General features: G+C 42.9%; 1 long non-coding RNA gene across 1 annotated transcript; it reads left to right on the forward strand.

The window, feature by feature from the left end:
• Positions 1-7,664: 7,664 nt before the first annotated feature.
• On the forward strand, positions 7,665-10,307 carry LOC307038042. The gene is made up of 2 exons (XR_013807859.1): positions 7,665-9,095; positions 9,289-10,307. It is a non-coding gene; the product is annotated as an uncharacterized lncRNA (long non-coding RNA).
• The last annotated feature ends 2,439 nt before the right edge of the window (positions 10,308-12,746 follow it).

Consider the following 12,746-nt stretch of genomic DNA (forward strand, 5'->3'; position numbering starts at 1 on the left):
ACGACCCTCCGGAGCATTTGCAATCAAGAGGAGCATGTTGTTTCTTACACGACCACCAGAGGTGCTAGACTTTAAAACGTGACTATGAGTTTTAATAAGCTGCTGAACAATCAACGTGTTTGGTCGTCTTTCGTAGGAGGACAGGCTGATTCTTCTTCAGACCGCGACTGAAGGGGAATCTACTGTAGTAAAAGATTGCTGGAGTACCACTTTAAAACAAAACAAAAACTTTAGAATTAACCAAAGAATCTGTATGTCCTTTTCATGCATACCACATGCAACATGTAGGGAGTTTATTACACTGTAATGCTATTTAACTGAGTGGGAGAGTCAATGAAGCGCCATTAGATGAAGGTTAACACAAGAGAACAGTCAATTGTCCCTAAGAAGATTTGACTCCAATGGCTGCATGTGGTGAGGAGTTGGCTTTTCATAAGTGCAAAATCTATGGATAGTTAACCCTGTAAGGCCCACTGTTGTAATTTTACAACATTACTTTAAGCTATCCTAAAAAAGTCAGTAAATCTTTTTGTTTTTTTAAAGACTACATTTACATTGTCAAAAGGTCCTTTTGTTCAGCCTCACAATGCTATTGGGTAGTAAATGTGTTTCTATGTCCTGGAGCATACACTCGCACAACTTCAGAATCCTCCGACGAGCAACATCTCTTTTTTATTGGACTGGATTTGTCAGATTCAAGTAAGTAAAATGCCTCAAAAATTCTAATGTTTTTCTATATTTTGGCTTTACAGGGTTAAATACCCCGGAGGATAAAAAAAAGGCTGACTCTCACCACTGTTAGGCCACAGACCTAACCTCTCATACACTTTACAGTTGTCAATGACTGTAATACTGAGGATTCCCTATAGTCAACTGCATTTTATTTAATACATCTTGAAATAAGCCAAGGTAGTTATTGTGTATCTGCACAACTACAGCACCATTTTGGAGTTAGGGCAATTAGTGGAATATGTTTGCAATACCTTCTGGGCATTATGTGTAGACAACGGAATGCATTAGGCTCTCTGCTAGCTGCAGCTGCCTCCCTGCTGCTCCCTGAGTGACCCTGAACTCCAACAATTACTCTCTTCTGACGCTCAGTGCATCACCAAAGCATGTAAGTGCAGAGCGGTGCACGAAACGCAAGCATCACGTTGAGAAACATAAGCCAGACAATTATCTCTCTATGGTTTCTATTGCAAACATGCCAATTACCGGCACTGCCACCTGCACACAAATGAATTCCCGCAGGACCAGACTACACCCACTCTGAAATCCTTTCACAAGCAGCACTTGCCTGTGGATTTTGGTTTAATTTCACAGCAGTACATCTGCGACTGTGTTGTTTCGATGAATGAACTGACCCTACATTAAACACTAAAGTACATTACATTTTTTGGGAAATTTCATTTTTATATTTTGTCTGTATACTGAAAAAAAAAGCCTTGGCTTCAACATTTCTTATACCATACGAAACAATTTCTTTCTTCTGATGGCAGTGTGTTAGCATCTCGAGGGATGGCGAGACTTGACGTAACGACTCCCCTGACGCTGTCAAGTGAAATCCAATCTTTTCTTCTGTCATATCCGTGCGGACAGAACTGATACTCTGCTAATCACTATTCAACACAGGCTTGTCACTATTTGACAAACCGATATATTGGTCTAACCCTGGTTGCAACACGGGCAACTCTTTGTCCTCTGTTATGTCAAATCAGCAATCTGTTTCCTGTCAAAGTTTACCTTCGGATCAGACCCTTTACAAGTCGCGTACAGTTATTGGACCCCCTCGGTGCTGTGTTGCTTTTCACCGTGCAGCACCATCCTGGTAGCAGCTGGTTAGGGGGAGGTGGCAGGGAACTATTGATCGTAATAAGCCTGGCAAATGACCTCTGGAGTATTTTTAGACCGGAGCCACAAGACTGGGGAGGAAGAAGGCCATTTTCATGAATGACGAATAAGGCGGATGTTTCTACCGCAAAGGACGGCCTCCACCGCATCAAGAGTATGCAAAGCCCTCCCCCGAGGCTTGGTTAATTTTTCCAACCACTCCATGTACTCCCCCCCACCACCCCTTTGCTCCCTATCCCCTGTGCCCTCTACATGAATAGCGCCGCTGAGTGATTGAATTGTTTGCTGATGGAACAATCCTGGCCATCTTTAACTTAAAAGCTCTCACCATAAATCAAAGCAAACATTTCTCCTACCTGAATGATTAATGAAATGTAATATCTTTATGTAAATGCCGGTTTCCCCCGCACACCACAGGCACATGTTGAAGTGGCATGGTGAAACAAGGGTAAAGAACAGGATACGATTGGATAAAAAAAGGTCTTATGATTATCTAGAATGGTTTACAGGTTGCCGCCATGTCCTTGTCAGTCTGGTCACATATTGTTCCATGTAATTTCCTCACTGATGAATTGACTAAATGATTCTTACTCACGGCATTTGCTGATAAGCACCTATTTATGAATGTAAAATGGCTTTTTAGTGAGAGCATTACATGGCAAACACACTGGTTAATCTAATATTTGCACAGGAGAAGAAGGTTTGAAAACCTTTGAATTTTCTGATTGGGCACCCAAAGCTCTGCTGTATACCTTAAACAGAAACAGCATTTCCTAAGAAGTTGTTCCTAGTATAACGTATACAGTATTCTCAGTAAAAGTCATTTAAAATCATAATCATATAGTAGGTATTTCCCTCTTTATCTCTTTATTTTCAGTAACATAGTTGCAAGAGAAGACATTTCATTTTCCCCTGACATCTGACGTGGGCGTTCACACATTTGCAAGCTCTGCATCTTCGCAGCTAATTCCTCCAGACTAAAATAGGTTTGCCTACCCCCTTCAGGGTTCATCCATCCTCCAGTCCCTCCGTACATTCTCTGATTACTGACATTAGACACATAAATCATGACATATTAGTCCCAGATGGATTTCATGTCAATAGGCCCTGTGCTGCAAGTTGAGGCCTAATCTTGAAGCTTTCAGCTCACAGTTCTCAGCACAAGCCTTATGAATCCAGCAGTGTCAAGAGGGCCATGCAATACCATTAGGAAACCCAGATTGCATGCAAATGTCTACTTTCTGTTAAGTCATATACTATCAACTTGCAATACCACGTACATTTAGTCATATTTAATGCTCAACAAAAACGAACATCTTTAAACATATGTGCAAACAGTTAACTGTCAATTTATGGTCCTTGATTTTTGTAAAGTGTGCTATCTCTAAAGCTGTTTTATATTTTTTTGTCCACCTGGGGGCGATGGAACAGGCTGTCTATGCAATTTTAACATATTTTCTCTTTAAAATGTTTTCATTGTGAACCCATTTGCAAACTAATCACCATTTCACGCAATCAGCAGACTCAATTGGAAATGTGCTCCAATAATTATTTCACTGTTCAGATCTTGCACAACATACCTAGCTGATCTAATTAATGAAATGAGTAGTGCAAGTAGTATTTATGGCTATGGCAACTTCAAACACTTGGTTCGGGGTTTGGTTATGTCCAGAAAACCGTGACTTGAAACATCGTATGGACAACTCGTAAAAAATTTAGCTAGAGAATAATCTTACTTTAAATGTACCAAAAATGCTTTTGTAGTTGTAATCAGCAACAGGTGGCGGCGAATGGAAAAAAAGTTGTTGTCAGCCACCCTTGAAGTAATACACTTAGTTTGGAAGAACTGTTGCCAATGAATGTCAGCAGTTATGTTCTCTCCCAAATGGCAAAACAAATTAGTATCATATACAGTACACACATTTTGTAAGATATTCCGGGAACGTCAGCAAACTTGGATAACCATACTTTTTTCCTGTGAAAAACTGTGTTTATTGGACCAGAAATTGCAATGCATATGCAGAAGACTATCAGTGTCTTCTGCAGAGTTTGTTATTCTTTTTCATTCTTCACTGTCGCGATAAGAAGCCTGTATTGTCCTGGATACGTGCCAGCCTCCTACAGAGGGTCTTAAATCAAAAGTCAAGCTACAGCACCCTTTGATTAATTCAACCTCATCCTAACCCTGTATGTTTGTGGCTTAATAGAAGTATTTACATCCTAAATGTGTTGTTTGTTGAGCATTTGTCAGTTCCCCACCACTTGCAATTTGTGTTCATGCAATCACTGCCAGAAGTGATTAGTCATGAATAATGCATTTCAATTTTAAAATTCAGCACTCCGGGTTTGATTTGCACAGTTATATTTTTTCCTCATCTCCCTTTACTTATCCCTGATACTCCGCCTCCACCCATTACCACTAGCAATACTGCATTTGTGTTAAATAATTCAAATGGCGCAATAATCAAATGGAATGGATCCCGCGGCCTGTGTATTCGCTCTGCTTAAACTGCCGTCCCGTTTTCCCTGTGAAAGATATTTGAGAGGTGACCTCCTCTCAGTTACAGCCCGTAGGATGTGAGGCTGGCAGGCCAACGAGTCGGAGAGCTGTGGAACAAACCGATTCCTCCCTGCAATCCCTGGCACAGCGATACAAAACAGACTTCCTGTTATCAATCCACATATTCTGAGGAGGGAAACGATGGGAGTGTGGTGGGTGAAGGACCGCGGTGGTGGTGCGCTGATGGGATCCCCCCCATGACACTTTTGCGTTCAGTGCTTGCGTCAATAAAGCCAGCTTAAACTGCTTGATTATATTATGTAAGCTCGGAGATCAAGGAAAAATACTGAAAGCCTCCTTCTTAGCGTGGTGCAGAATGTGTGTCTTGTTGCCCACGTCTTCAAAAGCTTCTACCTCCACGTTCCCTCTCTCCAATCGAAAAAAATTAACCTTGATGATGGCTATGATTGAAAGAGTGCCTTTTGTCTGGAGTGCTAGATTTCAATTGAGCCCCACTGAAAAATAAAACAACAGTGTTCCTTCTGCATCTCCTTGGCGCATAAATTGACACTACGAATGACGGTTTTCTCTCGGCTTTTGGACGGCTGTACTTTTTCACACTTTATTAATAAAACATGCGCTGGAGCATTTAAGTGGCACAACTCACATTTTTGTAAGCACAATTCTGCAGCCTGAATAATTTCTAGAGTATTCTGTAGCATTCAAAGGGAGAGAAAATATTTGAGATAGGATATGGTAGATGTGTGTTTGGGTGATGTGTGCGCATTAGGTTAGTGCTGACAAGACCTCAATGATGGCTTGGAGAATTGCATGGCTTTTGCAAATGACCCGTAATGAAATACCCACTTCTTGTATATGAAAGGAGTTAGTTTATCATGTAATTACCATGGCTTTCCGAAGCTATACATTACTTTCTGCCTGGAATTGGCTCTCTTTAAGGTAATTTGAGGCACATTGACAAAGAAACTCAAATGTATTGTGCTCTTAAGGGTTAAAAGATTTAAATTGATTTTTGAATACAGCAGACGAAAGGGCAGAAGGAAAGGTATTTGAAAGGAACGGCTTCTATGCAGTAGTCACCCGGCAGAGGCCAGAACAATGACTTTCCACTGTAGCTATATGGCCGACAGAATTATAAAAACTCAATATAAAACCAACGAGCCATGGCGAAGCACAAATTATAAGGGGTGGCAGTTTTGTATTGACTGCAGCACCATTAAAGAGATTGTATGAACTCTCTGTTCATTGCTGGGAAATTGAAAGCTGAAATAATATGCATGGGAGACAGATGATTGCTCACTGATCGATACTTCCATCAGTGTGTGATATTGCACATTAAAGTCTCAGTCGTATTCTATGCTTTTAGATATCACTGCTAAACAAAACAACTCAATATGAATCACCAAAAGGCCTCACAATAGTTTGTGGGAGTGCATCTTGATTGGGACAGTATTAGTATACATTTTACGAAAGGAAGAATGCATATAAGCCATTTTGCGATGCGAGCTGTTAAAAATAACAGCCAGGAATGGTCGATAAGGGATACGCGTTCCCTGGGCCTATGGGTCTTACAAGTTGACTGCACAGTAATTACATCTCCAGAGGATCCAAAAAGAGAATTTTTTGGGGAAAAAAGAGAGGGAAATCTGGCGAGACAGGAGAACTTCATGCTCTGCAGGCATCGCCATGATTTCCCTCTTGAAACAAAATATGAATGCTAATATCTCATCAGCAAACAGACGGGGAATGCTAGAGACACTTTGTGCTGGTTCATCAATCCCTTTTTCCTTTTGTTGTCTTTCTAGCCAGGAAATGCATAATTTTTCATCACACACATTTGGGTTGTTTTAAGGGAAATGTAATCCTTAAATTGATTTGCTCCCTTAAGGTTTCAGAAACATATTTGTGCTGTAGTTGTGCTAACAGCGGCTGCACAGCTTTTGTTCATATGGCTTTAATTCAGCTGAAGACACTTTGTTTGTAGTGGCAAAATGAAGCTTCTTGACGCTTTTAAGCTTTCCACCCAAATGGTTTTGTATACCAAATAGTGTTTAAAACTAATATATGACCTCTCAACGGTGTGGCCTTTCTTATACTGAGTTATTGATAAGCAAAGGATTCTCCAAACAATGAACATGACATAATAAAAAAATATATATATATATAATTGCCTCAGAAAGAGTGAACAACAACAAAGTATACATTAATAGAAAAAAATATTACATTAACATATGTCAACTTGTGTTTTAACCAGTCATCCTCCGATTGACAAACGTCAACCTACGAGCTGGAGGATTTTTGAGCTTAACTTTATCTGCGTTCGCCATTTCGACAGTTCCTCAAATTACTGACTAAATTGGAACGCATCCCTCTGACCAGCTCTCATAGTATGCCTCTCGTCCAATTAAATGACTTGGTCGCTCTATGACGCGTTGGGCCGAATGTGAGCAAATTACTGTCGACCCTACATGGGGAAGTATAATTTGGTGCAAAAGTGCTATTTAAAATGTATTAAACCTATTTAAAATGTAATTTAAAATAAAGGCAGGTTAAGAAACTAAACCATGTGATGTGTTGTGATTATCGATATATATACTCCGCTGTGCTTCTGGCAACACGGTTCAAAGCTACTTGGTGGCTTGTTTAGTAAATCAGACATTGACTTGCTTTTATGGGAAAATAAGTGTGAAACACAAAGGTACAAAAGTTAACAGGAAGTGAAGTATTTTAAGGTGTAGCTAAATGTCTGTATTGGTTTTGAATTTTGAGGATTCTTGTTTTGCATACACTAAAGGTTACACAACTGGTCTTAAGGGCGAAATTGCACACTATAGTTTTGAATTGCAACCTACATTTTGACTTGTAATTTACCTGAAACGAGACAAGTGTGTTAGCCTATTCCAAACGTAAGCTAATTTTTAAGTTCATACCCAGGAAGCAGTCGAATCTACGTGGAATTACTTTGCATTCAAAGTTTGGTATTTAAATAATAGTGTGTGCGACAGGCTACCAGTCACCACTTTTTCTGTCTGTATTACATGGCTTCTAACAAACAGCATGCTGAGTCACTGATCGGTTAAATATAGTCTATCTTGGACTTGCTGTCACTGCAGCTCAGGGGAAAACAAGAACATATTATTTTTGCTATGTGAATGGAAACTCTTATTTATGGCCCGAGTTACAACTGTAACATGTTAAACAGTTTTAGCTTTCTTCTTCACAGCATTTCAGTCAGAGCATTGAGACATTTATAAATGACAGACCTTGTCATTTTAATTGGTTACCATTAGGGATGTTAACGGTTAATCGACTATCGATTAATTGTCGAAAAGAATTTACTCGATTAAATTAAATTAATTGTGACTAATTGAACATTGTAATCTAAGACCGTTTCCCACAGGACGTACTTGAACGTGACCCGAGATTCTCGCGAGCCGCTAGAGCTAGACCTGTCACAAACTTGAGGCGGCAAAAAAACTAAAACAAACAATGATGAGGCGGTCAAAACGGAGTGGAGTGTGGGAGCATTTTAGATTAATTAACGATGAAAAAGACGCACAATGCAAACTTTGCGGTGCTACATTTAAATACAACAGCTCTACAAGTTCGTTAAGATACCACCTGAACAACTTGCATGTAACGTTAGCCATTCCGTCGCCTTCACAACCTACAATTGCTGCTGTGCTGGGAAGGCGAGTATGCGACCAAAGAAAAGCAGACGGCATTACTCAGAGAATTTGCGGGATGATTGAAAGAGATATAATGCCAATTAGCACCACCGAGGCCGAGGGATTTCGGGAGCTGATACAATTCATGGAGCCAGGATATAACATCCCTTCGCGAGCGACCGTGACTTCCAACTTGGAAGCACGCTACGAAATTAAGAAGGCTAAGCTAAAAACATGTTTGTCCGCGGCTAATGTGGCTCTGACGACGGATTGTTGGACAGCACTGACTACAGAAAGCTACATCACGATTACTTGCCACTATATTGAAAACGACTGGCAGGTAAAGTCGGCAGTCCTTCTTACGGAGAGCTTATCCGAGAGACATACAGCTGATAATTTAGCTGCCAAACTGAACCAGGCTATGGAGTCATGGGGACTCACCGGCCGTGTAGTAGCCTGTGTGCACGACAACGCTCGGAACATTGTTTCAGCAAACAACCCCGCACGAGTCAGTTGGAAATCAGTGTGTTGCTTTGCTCATACTTTAAATCTGGCCGTCAATGACGGATTCGCTGCTGCTGGTGTCAACCGAGTAATTGGAGCTGCTGGCAGGCTGGTCAAGCACTTCAATCACAGCACACCAGCAACGAAAGCGCTAGAAGCAAAACAAAGACAAATGCAGCTGCCAGCTCATCGGCTCATTCAGTCCTGTAAGACCAGGTGGAACTCTGTACATGCGATGTTTGGCAGACTCGTAGAACAGCGATGGGCCGTGTGTGCTGTGCTAACAGACCGCTCAGAGACCAAGCTTTCAGATGCGAGGACGCTGGAATTGAGAGACGACTTCTGGCAGCTTATGGAGGACATAGCGCCAGCACTAGAGGCTCTCCAATGTGCAACTACTGTAATGTCAGCAGAGTAAGGTATCCATATCCAACACGTACCCCATCACATTTAGTCTGATTAACACGCATCTCAAGATGGCAAATGGAGACAGCAACAGAGTGGCGGAATTCAAATCTAAAGTGCGCACTTCGTTGGGGGAACGGATGAAGGTAAGCTATGGCCATTAATTAATTAAACTCTTCGATCACATTTGAGCTATATAACAGATTATGGGGTGAATCACTTATCACCAACACATTGTCACAGTGTAAACTGCGTTTTTATGCAGTTGTACCCTTGTCATGTCAAACCTTATTAAATAAAACTCTAATGCTAGCTTTCTCCTTTATTTAATTTTAACAGGTTGAGTCTGAAGACCTCACATCAACAACACCAATGATAGCAACGATGCTGGACCCACGGCATAAGCACCTGGGATTTCTAAGCCCAGCAAGCAGGATCTCAGCTAATACCAAACTGCTTGAACTGGCTATGGAAGAACATGTGGACTCCACATCAACAAATGAAGCCACCACTGGAGATGATGTGCCAGTCCAGGGAGCTACACTTCAGAGACACACTTCTGCTATGACTCTTCTACTGGGTGAAAACTATACCACCAGCAGCAACGATGACATTAAAGAGGAAGTGGACATGTTTCTGAAGGATGCCTCACCACTCCTTGATTCCAGTCCCACAGAATGGTGGAAAGTCAATGAAGGAAGATTTCCGAGGCTGGCAAATGTGGCACGACGATATCTGTGCATACCGGGCACGTCTGTCCCATCAGAACGTGTATTCTCAGCAGCTGGCCTGACTGTAAACAGGCTGCGCACACGACTTACTCCTGACCACGTTAATATGCTTATTTTCTTGAACAAAAATAGAGGGGTCTAGGTCAGGAGCCTATTCAAAACACATTGAGACAGGAATGTTTTTGTTTCAGGAGAGGTAGCCTATATCTTCATTTGACTGTTCTAAGGGTCGCCCTCTAATGTTACTGTCACCTTCCTCAGGGATGATTTAAGTTGTGTTCAGAATATATTTGAAGTTTCCAGGGCTAGTTATCTTACTGTTACCTTTCTCAGACCAAAGGGGATTATAAATGCTGCTGCTAATGTTTCAAGTTTTACATATGTAGTTAACCAGATTATAATGTGTAGGCTTAATATTGTGTAGGCTAGGCCTACCCATATTGTTTAGATTTCTATTTAAAATTAATTTTATTTTGCTTAATGTTTCACATGCGACAGGTGAGCCAGTGCACAATTATTTTTTTATGTATTTGAATTTTCTGTGCTTAATTTATTTTGTTAAACTACATAAATGCCATTATCTGCACATTATCCTAACTGGTACAATAAAACATCAATTGTGCAATATAGCATGCATTTTTATTCAGTAAATAAGCAATATTTAGCTTTTTATGTTAAAGACACTATCGATACAGTGAGAAATGTACATTCTCAGGAAAAAAGCCGTTTATATCAGTCAATCGTTAATCGATCGATAAGGTCAATCAACTAATGATTAATGAATTAATCGATAATTTGCATCCCTAGTTACCATATGTTGTCTGTGTCAAATGTTCTTGGTTATGTCACATTGTGTAGCGTGGTGTTGAATGACATTAGTGAGGACTGGATTGATGAATTGACTGTAAAGGCATGCATCTGTTTGCTTCAAACTGTTTGTTGGATTGTCAAACTGGGGTTTTTCACTGGTCCAAATTGTGAAATGGGGTCCAAACTTTTTTTTACTTTTTGGTTGCATACAACCATTTCGTTTTTTTAAAAAACCAGACAATTCCCCATTTACTTCACGTGGCAAATGCCCAGGTGTATGAAGGAGAGAAAATTTTAAGGATATGAACGGCTTTTATTTCCTTCTTCACCAAATATATTCACTTTACATTTGTTTGAATAAATAACGCCACTATTACCTCCGTGAAAATATTATTGTTGCGGTTTGTGAAGGAAGCAGGACCCAAATGCAGATATAAACTGAAAAAACTCCTTCCTTATTTCAAGGCTATATGATATAAACAAAGACAAAACTGAACACTCACCGAAGAACTAGTCATGACACAAGACGAACCGACAAAGACAGACAGAAAACCCAGAACTTAAATACACAAAAGACTAATCACACAACAAGACACAGGTGAGGAGAGAGGAGGAAACACAGGGGCCACAGGTGAACATAATCAGACAATTAGACACACCAGGGAAACTAACGACAGGAGAAAAAACACAGGGAAAAGGACCAGACAATAAAGAGGAGGAAAACATGACAGGGAAAACAGCAAAACACCCAAACCTAGACATAGAACGTGACATAACCTAAACATACAAAACTACCAACGTGACATGAGCCTAGGAGTGTGACAGAACCCCCCCCCCTCAAGGGACGGATCCCAGACGTCCCAAACAACAAAGTCCAGCAGGGTGGGTGGAGGGGGTCCGGAGGACGGGTCTCGGGCAGACGGTCCGGGGGGAAGGCAGAGACCATGGATGAGTTCTCGGGCGGACGGCCCGGGGGCAAGGCAGGGTTCAAAAAGGGGTTCTCGGGCGGACGGCCCGGGGGCAAGGCAGAGTTCAAAAAGGGGAACTCGGGCGGACGGCCCGGGGGCAAGGCAGAGTTCAAAAAGGGGAACTTGGGCGGACGGCCCGGGGGCAAGGCAGAGTTCAAGGAGGGGCGAAGACCACAACTCTCAGGGGACCGGGCAGGAGCCGGTGTTGACCGGACAGGAACCGGAGCTGGTGGAACGGGTGTTGGCAGGACCCCCGGTGATACAGGTGAAGTCGAGGCCTCCAACGAAACAGGACATGGGATTGGCAGGGCCCCCGGTAAAAGAGTAGTCGGCGGGACCCCCAACGGCACAGGACATAGGGCTGGCAGGACCCCCGGCAGAAGAGTAGTCGGCGGGGTCTCCAACGGCACAGGACATAGTGCTGGCAGGACCCCCGGCAGAAGAGTAGTCGGCGGGGCCTCCAGTGGCACAGGACATAGGGCTGGCAGGACCCCCAGCAGAAGAGTGGTCGGCGGGGCCTCCAACGGCACAGGACTTAGGGCTGGCAGGATCCCCGGCAGAAGAGTAGTCAGCGGGCCCTCCAGTGGCACAGGACATAGGGCTGGCAGGACCCCCGGCAGGAGAGTAGTCGGCGGGGCCTCCAACGGTACAGGACATAGAGTTGGCAGGACCCCCGGCAGAAGAGTAGTCGGCGGGGCCTCCGATGACACAGGACATAGGGTTGGCAGGACCCCCGGCAGAAGAGTAGTCGGCGGGGCCTCCAACGGCACATTACATAAGGTTGGCAGGACCCCCAGCGGAACCTCCAATGGCACAAGAGTAGGGACTTGAGTGGAGACTCGAGAGGAAACTTGAGAGTTGACTTGAGAGATGGCTTGAGAGGGATCTTGAGCGGGAACTTGAACGGAGACTTGAGAGGAAACTCGATAGGGAACTCGAGAGGAGACTCGAGACGTGAATCAAGAGGTGACTCGAGAGGTGACTTGAGAAGTGTCTTGAATGGGAACTCGAGAGCTGACTCGAGAGGGGACTTGAGAAGAGACTTGAGAGGGGACTCGAGAGGGGACTCGAGAGGGGACTCGAGAGCTGATTTGAGAGAGAACTCGAGAGGTGACTTGAGAGGGAACTCGAGAGGGACCTCGAGAGGGACCTCGAGAGGTGACTTGAGAAGTGTCTTGAATGGGAACTCGAGAGGTGACTCGAGAGGGGACTTGAGAAGAGATTTGAGAGGGGACTCGAGAGGCGACTTGAGAGGGAACTCGAGAGGAGACTTGAGAGGGGACTCGAG

The sequence above is a fragment of the Notothenia rossii genome (assembly GCF_949606895.1).
Source record: "Notothenia rossii genome assembly, chromosome: 4".
Taxonomy (NCBI): Eukaryota; Metazoa; Chordata; class Actinopteri; order Perciformes; family Nototheniidae; genus Notothenia; species Notothenia rossii.